This window comes from Puma concolor, chromosome D2, assembly GCF_028749965.1.
Source record: "Puma concolor isolate L17-30 chromosome D2, mPumCon1.1.hap2, whole genome shotgun sequence".
Lineage (NCBI taxonomy): Eukaryota > Metazoa > Chordata > Mammalia > Carnivora > Felidae > Puma > Puma concolor.
Window position 1 is genome coordinate 45,913,986 of NC_141677.1, and position 19,661 is coordinate 45,933,646.

Here is a 19,661-nt window from a genome sequence, read left to right on the forward strand (position 1 = left end):
TGTATAATTACCTTGTACTAAAATTTCTGCCCTTTACACAGAGGACTTTCTGGACAGAACAAGAATTGTTTTTATTCATTTGCTCATTCATTCATTCTTTCCACAAATATTTATTGAGCACCTGCTGCTATATGCCAGGCACTGCTATGGACATTGAGAACACAATAGAGAATAAAACAGACAAAAACCACTATTGTCATGGAAGTTGGATTCTAGTGGTTTGAAATCAGCAAAATAAGATAACTAAATTATGTTGGATTAGTTCTGAGGGGAAATATTTGACTATTTAAAGCTGCTCTACAGGGTTACCACTGGCATTCATCTGGACTTAGGCTCATTCGTGATAAAGACATGGCATGAAGAATTGGTTCTGGATCAAATCTTAGGAAGTAACTACATATGCTATTCACCCTAGAGAGTCACAGTACACATGTGAGCTGTGAAAGTACTCAGTCTCTCAATAAAGAAACACGCTTAATTTTATTTAAACACAGAATATGGAACTCCAATTTGGGAAACACTGCCTAACGTTTTGGCTTAGGCTTTCCTGATTCAAGCTTTCCCAGGCCAATCCTGATGTCAAGTAATGTTTCTCAATGTTCTACTCACACAAGTGAGTTGAAACCATTTCAACAACTTGGGCCACGTACTTTTTTTTTTTTAAATATGTCCATTTTCTCAAGTTTCAGGTTCACAGCAAAATTAAGCAGAAGGGACACCAATTTCCCATATATTCCTTGCTCCAGCTCATATATAGCCTTCCCCATACCAACGTCCTCCGGCAGAGTGGTACATTTATTACAATCGCCGAACCTATACTGATGCGTCATTATCACCCAGAGTCCACAGTTTACATCAGGGTTCACTCTTAGTGGGTTTGATACATTCACATTCTATGGGTTTGAACAAATGTATTAGGACATTCCAATATCATACAGAGTTGCAGTAAGAATCCTCAGTACTCCACCTATTCATCCCTCCTTCTCCCTTGGCCCCTTGACAACCACTGATCTTTTCACTGTTTCCATAGTTTTGTCTTTTCCAGAATGTCATATAGTTGGAATCATATGGCAGGTAGCCTTTTCAGATTGGCTTCTTTCACTTAGCAACATGCATTTAAGTTCCCTCCATGTCTTCTCATGGCTTGACAGCTCATTCCTTTTTAGTGCTGAATGATATTCCATCAGTGTATCATTTCATTCCACAACATTCAGAGGGTGGCTAGGCTCTGTTGTAGGGACAGGGGATGACAATTCAGACAAGGTCCCTGCTCTCACAGAGCTTACACTTTAAGGGAAGAGATAGGCAATAAGCAAGTAATACATAATCACTATAATTTGAGACAGTGAGTCCTATGGCGGAATAAAATGGCACGTTGTGTCGGGGGTGGAGTAAGCTACTTTGGGTTGGGTCGTCAGAGAAGACCTTACTGAGGAGGAAACATTTGGGCTGAGGTCTGAATGATGAGAAGAAATCAAGCATACCAAAGTATGAGGTGGAGTGTTCCGGACAGAGGGGAAAATAAACGTGGAGGCCTTAAGGGACCAATCTTGGCACATGAGGCACAGGGCTCGAGAGCACAAGTGAAGAAAGAATAGTAGGAAAGGGGTCAAGGAGCACCGACGACCTTGTAGGCCTCATTAAGACATGCCAGATAATGCCCTCAAATGCCTGCCAGGTGAAAGGAGATAAAATAAATATTTGATTCCAGGAACTTCACTTTTGATAGAAGACTACATTTTACTTTTCCTATAATACTTTTCACTTGAAAAAAAAATTCAAAGCTGTTCGTCAAGCGGTCCTGGATGAATATGGCAAAATTGGTTCTATGCAGTTGTGTGAAGTCTGGAAGACAGTCCCATGTAGATACGGCACGGCATTGTTTTCTGCAATCTGGGGAACAGACCCATGCTTGTATACACGCCCACACAAATTGCACACACACATTATGTTTTACTTAACTGGAATCATATTACACATACTGTTCTGAGATTTGCTTTCTTTTAAAAACAATTTATGTTTTAAGTATGAATTTCACTGATGATTAAAAAAATTTTTTTAATGTTTATTTTTGAGAGAGAGAGAGAGAGAGGAAGGGGCAGAGAGAGGGGGAGACACAGAATCTAAAGCAGGCTCCAGGCTCTGAGCTGTCAGCACAGAGCCCGATGTGGGGCTCGAACCCACAAACCATGATGAAATCATGATCTGAGGTGAAGTCAGGCACTTAACCAACTGAGCCACCCAGGCACCCCTCAATGTTTGATCCTATTTAAACCTCTATAGGGATGCCTGGCTAGCTCAGTCAGAAGAGCCTGTGGCTCTTGATCTCATGGTTGTGAGTCTGAGCCCCAAAATGGGTATAGAAGCTATTTTAAGAAATAAATAAACTTTAAAAAATAAAATAAACCTCTATAAAGTACATATTAAGTGTTATCTGAATAATAGTGATCTCAAGTGAATCTATTTATGGAGTGTGTGGAGTAAATACTGCCATTAAATTTGTCAAGGTGATCAACTACTTTTCTGAACCATTAGACATCTACATCTTCCGTGTACTGCTCTCCTCTGATCCTCCGGTTGACATATTCAGATTTTTGTTTTGTTTTATTTAATTTTATTTATTTATTTTAAGAGAGAGAGTGTGTGAGAGAGGGAGTGGCGGAGGGGCAGAGAGAGAGAGGGAGAGAGCTCATGACCTGAGCTGAAGTCAAGAGTTGGAAGCTTAACCAACGGAGCCACCCAAGTGTCCCCAGAGTGCTTATTTTTGTAAACATAGATTCGAGACCAGTCCCATAGCCCTGCTGCCCTGCACCTCTTCTATGTAGGAATTCTGGACCTGCCACTGGCTGAATTTACCACCCTATCATCCAACCTGCTTCTTCTCTTGTATTCTTTCTTTCAGCGAGTGGCAGGTATCAGCCAGTCATCGAAACTAGAAATCTGGGAGTCACCCTGTGTCAGTCTTCTCTTGCGACTTCTTCTTCTGACAACCAATAATTACCACAGACTTCCAAATTATTTTCTGATCTGTCTTGGATCTATTCCCTCCTCTCCATCCTCAGGACCCTTCCTACCTCCAAACGTCTCTCTTCCAGCTTCCTGACCTTGTCTCCATTTTGTCCCCCATCTACCACTAACCCATCCCTCACACCACAGGTAGAGAGATCTCTTCAAAAATAAATTTGGCCACGGAATGGTCCTGTTTAACACTCATAAATGGCTTCCCATTATCCCTCAATAGAGCCCAAACTAATCTGCATACAAGACCCTACGCCCAGCCCTGTTGATTTTTCTAGCTTCTTAACCTGTCATGGATTTACCTTCTCATCCTGGCCTCTCTGTGGGCCAGCATTCCCTCCTTGGTGTTTCCACAACACTCTTGCATTTTCCCATTACTCAATAACTGACCATTTATGTATATCTTTCTCACCTGTTTACACAAGCAGTGGCTATAAGCAATGACTCTTTGGAGCACGTTTTTAGCCAAACTGAAAACTCTGAATGCTTTTCCACAGCAGTGCACGCACTGGATTGTTATTTTTCCCCATCTATAGCTAGACAGTAAACTGGAGAGATTCCTTAGAACTTAAATGACAAAAGGATGCCAACGTTGTCATTGGTTAGCTGGGAACTGAGTTCCTTTTCTCACAAACATATCCTATTGAAAAATCAGAGCATTTGGGGAGCCTGGATGGCTCAGCCAGTTAAGCATCTGACTTAGGCACAGGTCATGATCTCATGGTTCGTGAGTTCCAGCCCTGCGTTGGGCTCTGTACTGACAGCTCGGAGTCTGTAGTCTGCTTCAGATTCTGTGTCTCCCTCTCTCTTTCTCTGCCCTTCCCCTGCTCGTGCTCTGTCTCTCTCTCAAAAATAAATATATGGTAAAGAAAAAAAAGCCAGGGCATTTCATTAAGTAAATTCTTCAGGCTGCATTTCCATTTGCAAATCAGCTATCCCTTTATCTAAACCTAACTCAAAGTCTCATTGATGCATAAAAGTAGGCATATAGAGGGGTGGCTCAGTTGGTTAAGCGTCTGACTCTTGATTTCAGCTCAGGTCATGATCTCAAAGTTTGTGAGATCAAGCCCTGCATCAAGCACTGGGCTGACAGCATGGAGCCTGCTTGGAATCTCTCTCTTCCTCTCTCTCTACTCCTCCCCAGCTAGCTCTCTCTCTCTCTCTCTTTCTCAAAAAATAAATAAATATTAAAGAAAAAAAGTAAGCATAAAGAGACTATTTCAAAATTGTTTTCAGATTCGGGGGAGAGGCCAGCTCATAGAGGTCTTATCTTTTACTTCTAAGGAAGCACTTCCAACGTGAGAGGGTCCTAGCATTTGTAGAATTGGTGTAAGGCATCCAATGTGTGCCTGCGGTTCAAGATAGAAAGCAAATAGTGAGGGTGATTCCGTCCTCCATGTAGTCATCACTACAGAGACCCCTGCAGAGTCTCCTTCCGTACTTGTGATGTTTTGGTGAACAGTAGGACAGGGAAGCACTGAAGAAAAAGTAGGCAAAGATTGGATAAGAACCTGATCTAGCGTGGTATCCAGGTTTTGTGGGGCCATCTTTAAGGAAAAGAATACAATAAAATTTCAAACACCAAATTAATTATAAAACCAAGCAGTCATTTATTTATTTAAAAAATTTTTTAAGTTTATTTATTTTTGAGAGATAGAGACAGAGTGTGAGCAGGGGAGGAGCAGAAAGAGAGAGGGAGACACAGAACTCAAAGCAGGCTCCAGGGTCTAAGCTGTCAGCACAGACCCCGATGCGGGGCTGGAACTCATGAACTGAGATCGTGACCTGAGCTGAAGTCGAAGGCTCAATTAACTGAGCCACCCAGGTGGCCCTCAAGCAGTCATTTAAAACAGGGAAAAAGAATCAGAAGAAATGATTGGAATCGTGGATCTCTAGGTCTCTTTCTTCTGAAATCTCTTTAGGTAAGTATCAGAAAAGTTACAAAGGAATGCTCCTGGATTGCAATCTGACTTCCCTCTCTCAATTTAGAACATTCCAGTGACTCTTAGCTTTCACAGGGGCCTGTGAAAGTGAGGGACCCTGAAGCTTAAGCTTTGTTAGTTTCCTGATGAAACTGCCCTGGATTCAGGCCAATAGAATGAAGGACACAGCCATTTGGGGAGCCTGATTCCCTAGCGCAGGCTCTGTTAGGAATTGGCAACATTTGTCCAGGGCTGTCTCCAGAACCAAGACCAGGCTATGCCCCAAAGTTGTGAGAGTAAACCAGATTAGTGAGGGAGGCAAGGGTTGAAATGGACCCTGACTCTGCAGCCTAGACCTCCTAACAGGTGGCTGTGTCTCTCCACCCTCTTCTTAAATTATTCCCATATTACAAGCCCAGGTTTCATGTGAAGGTAACTGAGACAGTAAATAAGCTGTGGGATAGTATGGTAATACTAGGTTAGAGGTTTAGGAGGAAGAACCAAAGTGTTGCAGAAGAAGCCCCAGCTGCTGGCTCAGCCTGAGTCATGGATATCAGGACCTTTTGGAGTTGCTTAGAATTATTACAAAGGTAAGAATCATTTCTTAGCTTGTAGATTAATAATCAGAATATGACTTTAGAGGAAAGTTAAGTCATGCACCTTCTTTTATTTATTTGTTTTTGAGAGACAGAGAGAGAGAGAGAGAGAGAGTGAATGAGGGAGAGGGGCAGAGGGAAGAGACAGAGAATTTTGAGCAGGCTCCACACTCAGCACAGAGCCCAACATGGGGCTCCATCCCACGACCCTGTGATCATGACCTGAGCTGAAATCAAGAGTCGGACGCTCAACCAACTGAGCCACCCAGATGTCCCTTCATGTGCCTCCTGTGTGTCAAGCACAATGCCTGGCACTTAATGAAAAATTCTCATTGAATTTTCCTAACCCTGGCAGGTTGGGAAGCCAAAGGTCAGATATACCTTTCCCAAAAAGGACAGATAGAATTGTACTCTTTCCAGTAGGCACTCAGTGTGAAGTCCCATCAGTTATACACTTTCAAAGTTCCTGTCTTGAGTGGAAATGCTCTATTCTCCTCAAAGTACTTGGAGAAGAGAGTTGAGTTCAGGTCCACATTCATGAAGCCTCTACTTGGAGGCTGGCCTCATGCTAAGTACCTACGTATTGTGATTTCAGAGGTGAATGAGGCACAACCCCTGCCCTCACAGAGCTCCAGTCTGGTGGAAGAAACTGACAAGTTACCATGTCATTTCACTGTCATATGGCAATAAGTGTTTCTCCAACTTTTCTGCAAGGCAGATCTAAAAGCAAAGGACCATAAACACAAAAAACAACACTCTAGGGAACCCTCTGCAATTGTGAAATTTCTTTTATAACTTAATATTTTAGCTAAAAAAAAAAAAGCATGCCCTTTGCTTTAAGTCATTTATTATCTAAAGTCATTATTTATCTAATGATAAAACTGATGCCGTGGAAAAGATGCTGTATAACCTCACGAATTCCATGCCCAATGCTGGGTACTCTGGTTTGAGAAGCAGAATGCAAGGTAAATGATAGGACAGAAATAAGCTTGAGGTGCCATGAGACTAATCAGGAGGGACACTAATTCAGCCTGGGAGTGGGCAGCGAAGGCTTTCTAGAGAAGGAAATTCCTGAGCTAAGGCCGGAACGAAGAACTGGAGACCAGCCCAAGCTGAAGCAGAACTTAACATGCTAATTACTGAACTGCACTGGGCTGTATTTGAAGTAAGGCTCATTAAGACTTTTACAGTTTGTTTTCTTTCCCCTTCAACATAAACACAGATGGACCAATCACTTTCTAGAAGGAAAAGGAAAGGTAATGACAATTAATTGAGTGTTGACTCTATGCCAACCGTTTTCCACATATTCTCAGTTAATTTTCACATCTGTCTCATTAGATTGGTATTATTTATCCTTATTTTATAGATGAAGAGACTGGGATTTAGAGAGGTTGACAAACTCACACAAGGTCAAAAATTAGGAAGTTCAGCCAGAATTCTGACTGCAAAGTTGATGTTCTCCCCACCATATTGTATTGCTTAGCCTGTTTCTGAAGTGTCTCTCTACTGGGGTGGGGGGTGCAATAGCAATCAAGCAAATAGCAGACTGGCTTCAAGTTTTAAGGATAAAAGGAAAGAAAAACAGACTTTTTCCGTGAGCTATTCGGCCATCTCCTTTGGTCATGGAAAGTTCTGGAAAGGGATTTCTGGGAGACTCCTCTGGCTGACATGGCAGCACCCTACCTCACCAAGCCAGATCTGCTGAATCTGGACTTGGAGAAGTAAGGGTTCATGGGACATCCTTTGGGCGTGTCCACTGAGGTCTGCTTTATACAGTTTATAATTTGCTGTAAACAGCTTGCTGTTCCTAATTAAACCTGTATGATCATGCCTGAACTTTTAGGAAACGAGGTCTTCTTTTTATGGTTCTCTTCTCAGTGGTAAAATCAGAGCCCTCTTCAGCTCCACGAGTCTCCTTAACCTGTGAAGCCTTGATCCTAAGACTCTGCTCTATAGTCTAGAAATGCAAAGTGCTTGACAAACGCTTGGGGGAGGGGATTGCTAGTAATCACGAGCCATTTCTTCCAGAGTGATGTTCTGTGATTCCATTTAGCAGGGCTCTAGAGCACCCCAAATGCAGGTTCTTGGACACTTTTCATGCTAGGATCAGAGGGAATACAGATCTCTCAACTAAAAGCTGCTGGCTGAGAGTCATCTTTAAAGAAACAGTTGCTTAAAAGGACTACTTTTTCTGTTAGACACGGGGACTGGATAAAGCCACCCTAGTTTGAAACTGGTGATAAAAGAAATGAATGGGTTTAAGGATCTTAAATGTAATTTTTTAATTAAGAAAGCAATATATACTTAATAAATTCCAAAAAACACAAATAAATAGGAGGAAGAAAAAAGTAATCATAATCCTACTACATGGAGACAACCACTGTTAGTATTTTGGCCTATTTTCTACTATTTTATTTTTATTTTCTACTATTAAAAAAAACTAGTTTACTGTGGTATTAACACTTCTTACATAACTAATTTTATAGCTGTTGAACAGCAACCCTCTATTTCTGGGTCTTTACACGTTCACAAAAATTTCTCTAGTTGCAACCCATAAAAATGATCCCTGAAAGTAGTCTACCTTTTTTTTTTTTTTAAGTTTATTTATTTATTTTGAGAGAGACAGACACAGTATGAGTGGGGGCGAAGGTGAGAGAGAGGGAGAGAGAGAATCCCAAGCAGGCTCTGTGCTGTTAGCATGTAGCCCGATGTGGGGCTGGAACCCATGAAGCCACGAGATCATGACCTGAGCTGAAACCTAGAGTTGGACACTTAACCGACTGAGCCACCCACGCACCCCTCTACCATTTGTTCTGAATGGTGAAAACAGAAACAGAGGAACAGAAGCAGTTCAGCAGATGGGCTCGGATACTGTTCACAAGACCTGAACTGAGCAGGTCACAGTCTATACCAACCCTGCCCTATAGAACTTTCTGTGCAGATGGAAATGTTCTATATCTGTGCTCTTCCAAGACAGTCACCACTAACCTCATGTGACTACTGAGCACTAGTGGCCCTAGACTGAGAAGCTGAATTTTAATTCTATTTATTTTAACTAATTTAAAATTTACATAGTCATGGATGGCAAATGACTATTGTGTTGGACAGTGCAGGTCTACACAGAAGATTTATAAATGGGTTACTTGCTGGTCTCAAAGAGTACGAGGGCCAGGGATTGAGAGTTGGCATTAAAATGCTGCATCTGTCATTTCAAATAATGACGTAGCTCAGAATATTTCTCAGCAATGAGAAAGGCGGCTCCAAGAAAAAATATGGAGACAGGCTCACAATTAGTCTCCGAAAAGGAAGTCAGTCATTAGCTACATTCTGACATCCTAGCAATTAACCAGTCTTGGGAGAAGAGCAGGTATCTCCAGAGAGGTGCCAAATAAATAGGAGATAAGAGACTATAAAAATGAAAAGCCTTTCAGTCTTTCATCACAGGATAATCCAATGCATGTGAATTAATGGCAAAAGGCTCACTAATAGCCTTTGTGAGGAAATAGAAGCAGTGTAGCAGGATATCCTTTTTCCGCACTAAAGCACCCAATTCTTTCAATTTTATATACAGCGGAAGCAATTAATTGTACTAGAAAGAAATCCACAGCTGGCTTTTCCTGATGGCCCCATAAGCAACAAGCTCTATTGTTCAGCTTCCGGGATAGATGTAAAGTCATTCTTACTGCGCTGGTGAGATTTTTCTGATTGTTTAGTTTGAGTTTTCCAAAGACGAAAACCTGTGGAACACTCACGTTTCAATTCTTCTGGTCATCATATGATTTCAGTATCAGCAACTGTGAAAAAGCTGATTTTTTATTTGCAATATAATCCATGCACGTGACTCGATGCTAGTGTTTCTTCTAAACTTAGTGACTGCATCCTAAGTCATTCACTTTTGTTTGTTTAACATGTTTATATGCAGTTGAACTGTACTGTTTCTGCTTTCATGGTTAACATTCATAGGGTGGCTATCCGAGGATTGTGCATAACAAACAAATAAGATTATATGTCAAAAACCTAGAAACTCAACATTTTTTTTTTTTTTTAGAAACTCAACATTTCAATCCATTGGGCCTGTATGGTGTTGTTTTTCCTTTAGGATGCATTAAAACACATTGTATTTCATCAATTCTTAGATGTACAGTTGTGGACATTTTATCATCTTTGAAATGAAGATGTCTTACAATTGATAATGTGTCACAGTTTAATTGGTAGTGTTTTCCTTCCCTAGTTGTGCATGAAATAATGATGCTTCCTATAATTAATACCATGTTAGTTTTGATGAAATATGGTGTACATATGGTTAAAATTGGACTAGAGTGGTGTATTATTGTAAATATAACAGTGGAACAACATTTGTCATGAAAACATCCACCTTGATCAAATAAAATTTTTAATTACACATCTTACAGAGGATTAAAAAAAATTTTTTTTAATGTTTATTTTTGAGGCGGGGGGAGAGTGGGGAAGGGGCAGACAGAGGCACAGAATCTGAAGCAGCCTCCAGGCTCCAAGCTGTCAGCACAGAGCCCGGTGCGGGGCTCAAATCCATGAACAGGGAGATCATGACCTGAGCCGAAGTCTGACACCCAACCGACTGGGTCACTCAGGCACCCCCACATCTTACATGGGATTCTAATTGACTTAATTCTGACAAATATGCATCCTGCCACTTTCATTTTCCCCAAATGCCCTGAAAGTATAGATTGTCATACATGAAGTATAATATAGTAATGTTATATATATAGCTATATAATGCTGAACAATAAAAATGCTGGTTCTTCAAGCAAGCCAGTGACAAGGCTCCCTGCCTGCAATTGGACTAGTACTTATCTGGTGTTCAGGAGGACCGGGGGCAGGTATTACACTTCACACCTCCAGGGAGCACCTTTCACACAGAGCAGGACACAAACGGTGTCCCTATGGTCCTGCGGTGTAACCACCGTGATGCTCAGTGCAGTGACTACAGCCAACTGTGGTAAGAATCCGGGCAGGGGAGGGCAGAAAGGAGGGAGGAATGCCCTCTTTGACTTTGAGGGACAAAGCGGGACAGCAGATGCATTGAGGAGTTTGTGACACCCTCCTCCCTCCCACTCCAGGTGGACCTTGAAAACAAATGGCTAGCAGAGGCAAAGGTTTTGATAATTACAATGGCAGGCCCAAGTTTGGGGCTGCTATTTTGATCCTTGTGTATTTTGATACTCCCTAAACTGTCCTTCCCTAGGCTGGGAAGCTCGGAAGCCCCTATTCACATGTAAGTGAATAAAGGTATGAAATCTTACTCAGGAGAAAGACATAGGAACTGTGAAACTATGCGAAGAAGTCAATGATATAGAGAGAAAAGCCTAAGGAATTTAGGATGGAGCAGAGACTACTTCCTGTAAGAGGTGGTATTTGGGCATTGAGGGAGGGAGAATGGCATCAAAAGAATGAATGTGGCCCATTTTGCAGGACTTAGACCAGTTGAACAGTACGTTGCCAATCATCAGTGGCTCCCAGGTTTTGAACACAGTGGCGTTCCATTAAGAGAAATCTGGAAAAACTGAGCACGATCAGTTAAAGAGGGAATGACCAATTAGAAGGATAGCTAGTCCAATTCAGGTAGACAGTGAGGAAGACAGGTGTTACAATGGGGGGCAAACTAAATGTAAAAGAATCTAGATTTTTGCCTAGGTGGCTGAGTCGGTTAAGCATACGACTTCGGCTTAGGTCATGATCTCATGGTTTGTGAGTTCAAGTCCTGCGTCAGGTTCTGTGCAGACAGCTCAGAGACTGGAGCCTACTTTGAAGTCTGTGCTTCCCTCTCTCTCTCCGCCCTTCCCCTGCTCATGCTTTGTCTCTCTCTCTCTCTCTCTCTCTCTCTGTCTCAAAAATAAATAAACATTTAAAAAAATAACAAAATTAAAATAATCTACATTTTTTTTTTCAACGTTTATTTATTTTTGGGACAGAGAGAGAGACAGAGCATGAACGGGCGAGGGGCAGAGAGAGAGGGAGACACAGAATTGGAAACAGGCTCCAGGCTCTGAGCCATCAGCCCAGAGCCCGAACTCACGGACCGCGAGATCGTGACCTGGCTGAAGTCGGACGCTTAACCGACTGCGCCACCCAGGCGCCCCAAAATAATCTACATTTTTAAAAAACACTGACAGGTATTGGTTCCTAGCTGAATATATGTGATTATGCTTCCCCATGAAAGAAGTAAGGACGTTGTTTTAAAGAACATATATTAACTCTAGAACTCAAGCATTATTTGTTGAAAACCAGTGGTCAGAATTTAAAGTCAATGATACAACCCTGCCTTTGTTGATAAAAATAAATGAGTGAAATGAAATGTCAACTATCTTAAGGGCAATAAATCATGACTCGGAAACAAATATCAAATGAAGGAATTATCTGCATGTCTTATTTTCTTACAAGATCTTAAGCTTTTAGAGGACAGGAGTCCACTATACTGCCTAGTACATACAGTCATTCATTCAATAAGTATTTACTGACCACCCTCAGGGGTGCCTGGCAGTATGCTAGGTATCAGGGATATAATGGAGTGAAAATAAGATAGTTTCTATCCTCTAGAACTTTGTGTCGAGTACAAGGAAAGGTACCCCCAACATATGTGGTATCGGATAAACTAGTATGCCTGGTCACATTGGTGGCACCACACCACACCTAGAAATACATCTGGATTACCGTGTAGACCATGGACAGTAGGTACAATATGGCTGTTAATGACTCAGCATTCCTGATCCAGGATTGTTTTTTTCCCCAGTTATCTCAACCTGAATTTTTATCACGACACCTTGTCTTCCTTTGACTAGTCATGCACAAGGTAATCATACTTCGCTCTAGATGCGGAATTTCTGGACTACTGGTCCCAAAGGAATTCTTGAGGGGAATCAGTGTTTAGGAGTAGTTAAGTAGAATCAGGTATGGGTTTATATATATTTATATGTACACACACACACACACACCTGTTACACTTTGATTAATCGTTAACCAGATAAAAGAAAATATACACACATATATGCATAAAAATATACAGTTGTTTTCTGTTTTTATCTGGTTAACAGATAATCAAAGTATAATAAGTCACAAACCCACTGCTCTCAGGAAAGGGAAAGGCAGGGTGGTGGATTGCTATCAGATGGAGAAGGACAAGATTTACCATGGGCTGGGGTGGGGAGGCCCCAGCTCCAGGTGTTCGGTGGGAGGAACCCCAGCCCTCCAGGCAGCACCTAATAGCCAGAGCCATGAGCAAACAACAGGTGGTAGTCCAGGACAGCAGCAGGCATCAGGATGTCCAACCTGAGGTAATGGGAAAAGGAGGACTGATAGAGGGACAGAATATGGACAGAGAATCTAGAACAAAGAGCTGGAGGTCAAGTAAGTGTTGCCACTAGGGGTAACTATTAGTGCACCAGGGGTAACTATCTGTTGCAGGGCTGGGGCAGACTCTAGAGAGCAGAGTCCAGAAAACAGGCAGAGAAAATCAAGTTCCACACAGGTTAACAGGCCAGGGTTTCAAGCACAAGAAAAGGACTGTGAGTCAGTCCTTAGACAGGGGCCAAGGTTGGGGCTTCCCAAGTGAGTAGCAAAGGCAGCGGGAGGCTGGGTTCTGGCTTGGGACCGGAGCTCTGAGAATTCTTCCTGCCACAGGGCCAGGGAAGGATTAGGTTCTGTGGTAAGGGGTGTGTTGATAGCAGGGAGAGGAAGACTATAGTGACCATGGGCCATAGCACTAAGTGGTGGCTACTTTGCAGCAAGTGGCTCTGTAAATGATCTTTTAATCACAGTAAACAAGTGATATGATGCAAAAAGAAATGGAAATGGAAAAAGGAGAGACTGAGAAGCAAAAGTAGAAGGAAAAAAAAATCCATTACAAAGAAAAGAACAAATTTGGATTTTTAAACTTTATTTTGTGCACTGATTTATAGATAGCTCTTTTTTTTTTTTTTAAATATTTATTCATTTTTGGGAGACAGAGAGACAGAGTGCAAGCAGGGGAGGGGCACAGAGAGAGAGACACACACACACAGAATCTGAAGCAGGCTCCAGGCTCCGAGCTGTGCGCACAGAGCCCGACGCGGGGCCCAAACCCACGAAATGCGGGACCACAACCTAGGCTGAAGTCAGACGCTTAACCGACTAAGCCACCCAGGCGCCCCTAGATAGCTCTTTTTCTTAAACACAATTTCTGTTTCGGCTTGTTTCTTCTAAACCATGACTGGGTATTATTTTTATTTACTTTTCTTAAAGTTTATTTATTTATTTTGAGACAGCATGCATGCGCACAAGTGGGGGAGGGGCAAAGAGAGGGAATTTTATATATATGAGAGAATACCAAGCAGGCTCCACACGGTCAGTGCAGAGCCCGATGTGGGGCTCGGACTCACAAACTGCGAGATCATGACCTAAACCAAAATCAAGAGTCAGATGCTTAACCACCTGAGCCACCCAGGCGCCCCCATGACAGGGTATTATTAACCAAGAGGATAATGTATTAGTGTCCATGCTGAAAAATACAGCTGTTTCCTCTACTCTTTACAATGTTTCTGTCTGTTTAACACGGAGTCTTAAACTAAAGCCTGCCAAGGGAGTTCCTTCACTAGTCCCTCCTTACTGAGCTCTAACTTATCTCCCTATCCACAAGCCTTAATGCTGCCTTTGCCTCACAAAATCTTTACAACAGGAAAATGACTGTGAATGGATTAACTTGGATCTATCTAGAACAATTGCCTTCTCTAAAGATGGTATAACCCAGTTTTCCTGACCCGCTCGTATCCTTTTCAACATAGTCCATGCCACCCTCTAAAACTAGGTCTTGATGCCAAGGTTCAGAAATGCCTAGAGGAAATTCTACCCTTATCTCGCTCATTCGTTCAACAGATATGAGCACTTGTGTGGCAGGAGCTAAGCAGCAAGGAAAGAGCTGAAAACAAGACGGACAAAGTCTTTGCTCTCATGGAGTTTTTATTCTAGTGACGCAGAGAAACTCAGACTATAAACCAGTAACTGAACAAACAAGGTAATTTAAATTAGTAAAAAGTGGTATAAAGAAAACAAAATTGGCTAGGTTGGGTGCTAATTTAAGTCAGATGATCAGGGAAGGTCTTTGAGGATCTGAGAACCTTCCAAACTAAGACTATGTGATTTGAGTACACAACTACCACTCTTGGGGGCCTACACCTCTAACTGTACAGAGAAAAAAAAGCTCACTTCCAGCCCATTCTATTAATCTACTTAAAGGAAAACCATCACATTATAGAGAATGTTAAATTTGGACTTTGAGGTATTGTCTGAGTTTGGGGGCCAGACAATACGTGTCCAGATGTTTCTTTGGGCTTCCTGGCTGCTCTGTTCATTTAGTGGGCAAACTGGAGAAACAGGCTGGCATGCATACACATGCCAGGAACCGAAGAGAACACCATGCCCTGCTCTGTTGTAGGTAGGTAGGTTGCCTGCTATGAAAAGGCTACGGATTTAAGCTTGGGCACTAGGCGGGCTTTATCTAAGGAGAGCAAAAGGATGTCAAGTAAAGTCCCAAAGACTTGAAAAGGAGATCCTTTCGTAGAGATGCAAAGATATCATGACTTAAAATGTCATTGCCTCTATTTTGCTACCATTTCTACAGTGGCATATAACAAAACCCAGGTAATGCCAAGTTGTACATTTCAGGACCTTGATGTACTAAAGTTTTAAACTGAGATTCTTGTCTATTTTATGGTCTGATTCATATGCCTAAAAATTGGACTAGGCTTCAGAGGGTATATTAACACACCTGTCATGATTTTATCTGCCATGACACATTACTCAGCATACATCATTGATTTCTTTGGTCAATGAATCTTAATCTCCTTAAGCAAAAGGTCGACCCTTGCCCCTAAAATTAAAGCCGTGTAGTATGTAGAAAACTTGAAAAAGTGGCAAGTTTTAGTTGATGTAAGGAAACTCATAGTTGATGCCAGGAAATTCATATACCATACATTCCCCCTGTAAAGCAAGATACAACCACCCATGACTCAAATCTGAGACAGCTCAAGAGTTCACTAAAAAACTTAAGAGAATAACCAGAATTGAAAAATAATTTGGAATCACAGAAGATATATAAGGCATCAAAAGTGGTTTGCAAAAGGAGGAGAGAAAAAAACCTCTTTAAACAAGAATGTAAAAGAATTTAGATATTTAAACAGATTATTAGGGAATACTCTGGAATCCAAACATCTCTTTAGGGAGAGTGTAACAACAAATGCCAGTGCCTGGCACATTCTTTTTCTTCCCTCTTTCTTTTTACCTAGTTGAAAAAGTGATTTTATGAAAGGACCTTAAAAAGAGTTATCTTTTAGAAATATGCAGAACAAACTGAGGGTTATGGGAGGGGTTGTGGGAGGGGGGATGGGCTAAATGGGTAAGGGGAACTAAGGAATCTACTCCTGAAGTCATTGTTGCACTATATGCTAATTTGGATGTAAATTTAAAAAAATAAAAAATAAAACAAGTTAATAAAAAAAAAAGTTATCTTTTGTAGAGACTTAACACCATACACACTGTTGCAACACTTACCAAAATGATTAAGGTCACATTTGGTTGTTAAAAGGGAGCCTATGTTCTTTCTTCACATGCAGGACACTGAATACGTTTACCAGCATTTTCCCCAAATGAAGGGAAATGGAAGAAAAGGAGTAGTGACAATTATTTGCATTTTCCAAAAGGAGGGAACGGGACTCCGGAAGGCACGCAAGGTCCTAAGAATGAGCCAAAGTAGAGGAGCGAGCAATATTTACAGTCCGCGGACTTCAACTGGCCCGGGGTAACGCCGCCGCTCCTCTTCTGCTTTAGGAGTTCACCGGCTCGTAGGTCACAGGGCCCGGGACAGCGGGGGCTCGGAGCTGCTGGGGTCCACGCGGAGAGGCCTCTTCCCCCAGCCGCTCCCTCGGAGCCCGCCCACCTGCGCCTGCCTACCTAGGCCTCGGCACCCTGGCAGAGAGCCCAGACCAAGAAGCCGGGGAGCGGTGGGTGGATAATGGAAGCGGTGTGGCTACATTTCCCTTTCTTTGTCGCCACGACCACTACCACGACCCGGCAATTCCCCGCCGTGGCGTGTGAGTGCCGGCGCCCACGTGGAGCATTAGAGCGTGTCGCAGAGGGGGTCCACGCGAAGGGACGCGGGAGGGCCCAGACCGCGTCCGCGGTGTCCGCGCTCCTCCACCGCGCTCCGTCATGTGCGTCCCGCACGCGGCGTCGGTGGGTCGCGGCTCCCGTAGACCAGCCGGCCCTGCCACGGCGGCGGTAGGGCTGCCTGGTGGGGAGGGGCCGGTGGGGCCGCGCGGAGGAGAAGTCCCCCCACCGCAGCCCGGCGCCCCCTTGCCGGCTGCGGGCCCTCTTCCCCGGCAGCGGGGCGCCGGACCTCGGGGACCCTTCGGGCGCTTCCGCCGCGCGCTCGGCTCCTTTCGTGTCCGGGGCGGGGCGGGCGTCTACCCAGTGCGCGCGCGCGGCGCCGAGTCCCGCGGAGGCCCGCCCCTCCCCCAGGCCCCCGCGCCCGCGCCGCCCCCCCACCCCTGCGAGTGTCGGCGGCGGCGGCAGTGGCGGCGGCGGCGGCGGCTGCCGAGATTGGAATCCGCCTGCTGGCTCTCGGCGAAGGAGGAGGGAGGAGGGCGGGGAGAAAGGGCAGGAAGGCTCGGGCTCCGGCGCGTCCGTCCGCGCGAGACGAGGATCGCACGGCCGCTCGAGGGGCGACCGGGCCGGGGCCGCTGCACGCCGAGGGCGGAGGCCGAGTCGGGCCCCCGCCGCGCCCCGGCGGCTCGCCGCGCCCACCCCGCTCCGCGCCGAGGGCTGGACGATGAGTTCCCCGGGGTCCGGGTGAGTTGGCTCGTCCGAGAGTGCGTGTGTGCGCCGGGAGAGGCCGGCGGCTGCGGGGAGGCCGGCGCGGGCTCCGGGAGAAGTTTCGGGGGGAGCGGGGCGCGCGCGGGAGGCCTGAGCTGGGGGCGGCCCGGTCCGGCCGCCTCGCGGGGTCCCCGCCGCCTCGGCTCTGTCAGGCCGCGGCCCGTTGGGCCCCGCCGTCCGGCGCCCCCACCCCGGGCCCGACCCCGCCGGAGACCCCGGCCCCCCGGACCCCCGACGTCGGCTCCTTGCAGCTCCCCGCTGCGGCCCCGCCGCCCGGCCCCTCTTTTGTTCCCCACCCCCTGGGTTTCAGGCCGAGTTTGGGGAGGCGATGTGGGCGAAAGCCGCCTCCAAGGACGCTTCTTGAATCCTTAAATGGGAAAGGCGCTCACCTCTCTCTCCCAGGAGCTGCGAGGTTGCTGTTCGCGTTATGTCTCTCTTCGCTGCTGCGAAGGAGAAAAAAATGTCTGTTTCGTGGGGTGGTAGAGTCGGGGGGAGTTGCAAGCCCTCCCTGAAAACTTGTCCGCGGGAAGGTGCCAGGTTTCTCGGAGGTTCACCTGTTGTCCTGCGCGGCCTCCGCTGCCATGTCTGTTGTGATTCTGCGCTTCAGTTTCTGAAAACTTTGTGCCGGAGTGAATGTAACCTCCCCCCCCCCCTTCTTTCCAGACTCCTAGTGGAAAGATTTGGCAAGAAAAGAAAATAGCTTGAGTCAGGAAAGAAAAATAATGTGCTATGTGTTAGAGTCTGGCGTTTTGTGACTTGTATACTCTTTCATGCTCTCGGATGTTTTAATTTGGTCAGAGCGCTGCAGTTTTTCTCTTTCAAACGGTTAGCAAACTCTTTTGAATACACTGCGAACTTGGCACATTTACCTGTGTGACGTCATTTAATCCTTGTGATAACCCTGGTTATGGTGTTCATTTTTTAGGCGAGGAAACCGAGACGCAAAGAGGTTAAGTAACTTGTCTAAGTGTGCTGGGATTTGAACTCTGAATTTTCTCTGCTAATCAGAAACTGTCAAAGTGAGATGGACTAGGAGTTTGAAAACAGCAAAACCTCTTTCTGCAAACGGGTTTATGGTTAGGAGCGTTTTCAATTACTCATACTTGAAATGATCGCTGTTTGTTGCTTGAGTTGAAAACAACTCCTTTATTGTATTTACTTAGGAGTTCACGTCTGAATTAAAACTGTGAATTACGATGTAACTTTAATGCTTATCACTGTTTTCAATTCTTGAAAAGTGTGTGGGCCAGAATTATTTAAATATTTAAACTTAAAGTTAAAATACTGGTAGTTCTGAGCTAGAAAGGGGTTGAATTTACAAAGGGTGATTGAAATTTAGAAGACACTTTTCAGAGAACCAGTATTCCACTCACGGTTGTTGGGTTCCCCATCCGATTCATATTATTCGTGGAACTCATTTCAAACTTTTTTCTGCTTGCTTCACTTCTTCACACCCTTTACTGAAAAGCTTGAGGCATTCAGTGGGAGGGAGCTCCTGCCAGAATGTACTGAGTTACTTCTATCATGTGCTTTCTTTCCTTCCATTTCAGTGGAACATTTTTTGTCCTTCCTACCAGTTTAACACCTTGTTTCATTTTTCTCCTCTCTCCTGCTTAATGGAATAGGAGTTACTCCCTTTTGTCTTAGAGATGTTAGAAGTACAGATGTGCTAAAGGTTTTTTTTCAGTTTACAAAAACCTTCCCTTGGGCGTGCTACTCCCTCAAGATGTCATGTTGCTGCTTTTCCTTTTCAAATCATATTAACGCTAAAAAAAAACCACAAAAAAACAAAAAACAAAAAATAAAAAACGTTTCCTTGTAAAAGTAATACACGTTCATTAAAAAATGGTAAAATAGAGCAAAATTGAAGTAAAATTAAAATTCATACCTTCGTAATCCCATCTCTGGAGATTGTCAAGAGTAGTTTATTTTTCCTGCATTTACTTCCTGGCCGGGCATTCAGTTCTTAACTCCTTGTTACCCGGATTTCACCCTCACAAGGTTCACCTATAAGCTAAGTGGCACATTTATTAATGTGTTCTAAATCAACTCCTTGAGCTTTCTGTGATACTTAACATCAACTTCTCATTCTTGAAATGCCTTTCCTTGGCTTTTGTTCATTTATCCATTGTATTCAACGAATACTTCCACTGCAAGGCTATGGGATGCTACAACAGACAATGCCCTTGCCTTCATGGAGCATCAAGTTTATTGGAGGAAACATAGATTGAAGAATGAATTCTAT

The 19,661-nt window shown here is 44.1% G+C and overlaps 1 protein-coding gene and 1 long non-coding RNA gene across 2 annotated transcripts in view; one reads left to right on the forward strand and one right to left on the reverse strand.

Annotated features, from left to right (window-relative positions):
* Nucleotides 1-461: 461 nt before the first annotated feature.
* Nucleotides 462-18,063, reverse strand: LOC147576033 (uncharacterized). Its single transcript, XR_015241683.1, has 2 exons — nt 17,806-18,063; nt 462-1,671 (listed from the first exon to the last, which is right to left on the reverse strand). It is a non-coding gene; the product is annotated as an uncharacterized LOC147576033 (long non-coding RNA).
* Nucleotides 17,187-19,661, forward strand: part of BMPR1A (bone morphogenetic protein receptor type 1A) — a 139,444-nt gene continuing 136,969 nt past the window's right edge. Inside the window, exon 1 of the mRNA XM_086680192.1 lies at nt 17,187-17,392. The gene's annotated coding sequence lies outside the window, so the exon portion shown is untranslated. The remainder of the gene's footprint in view (nt 17,393-19,661) is intronic.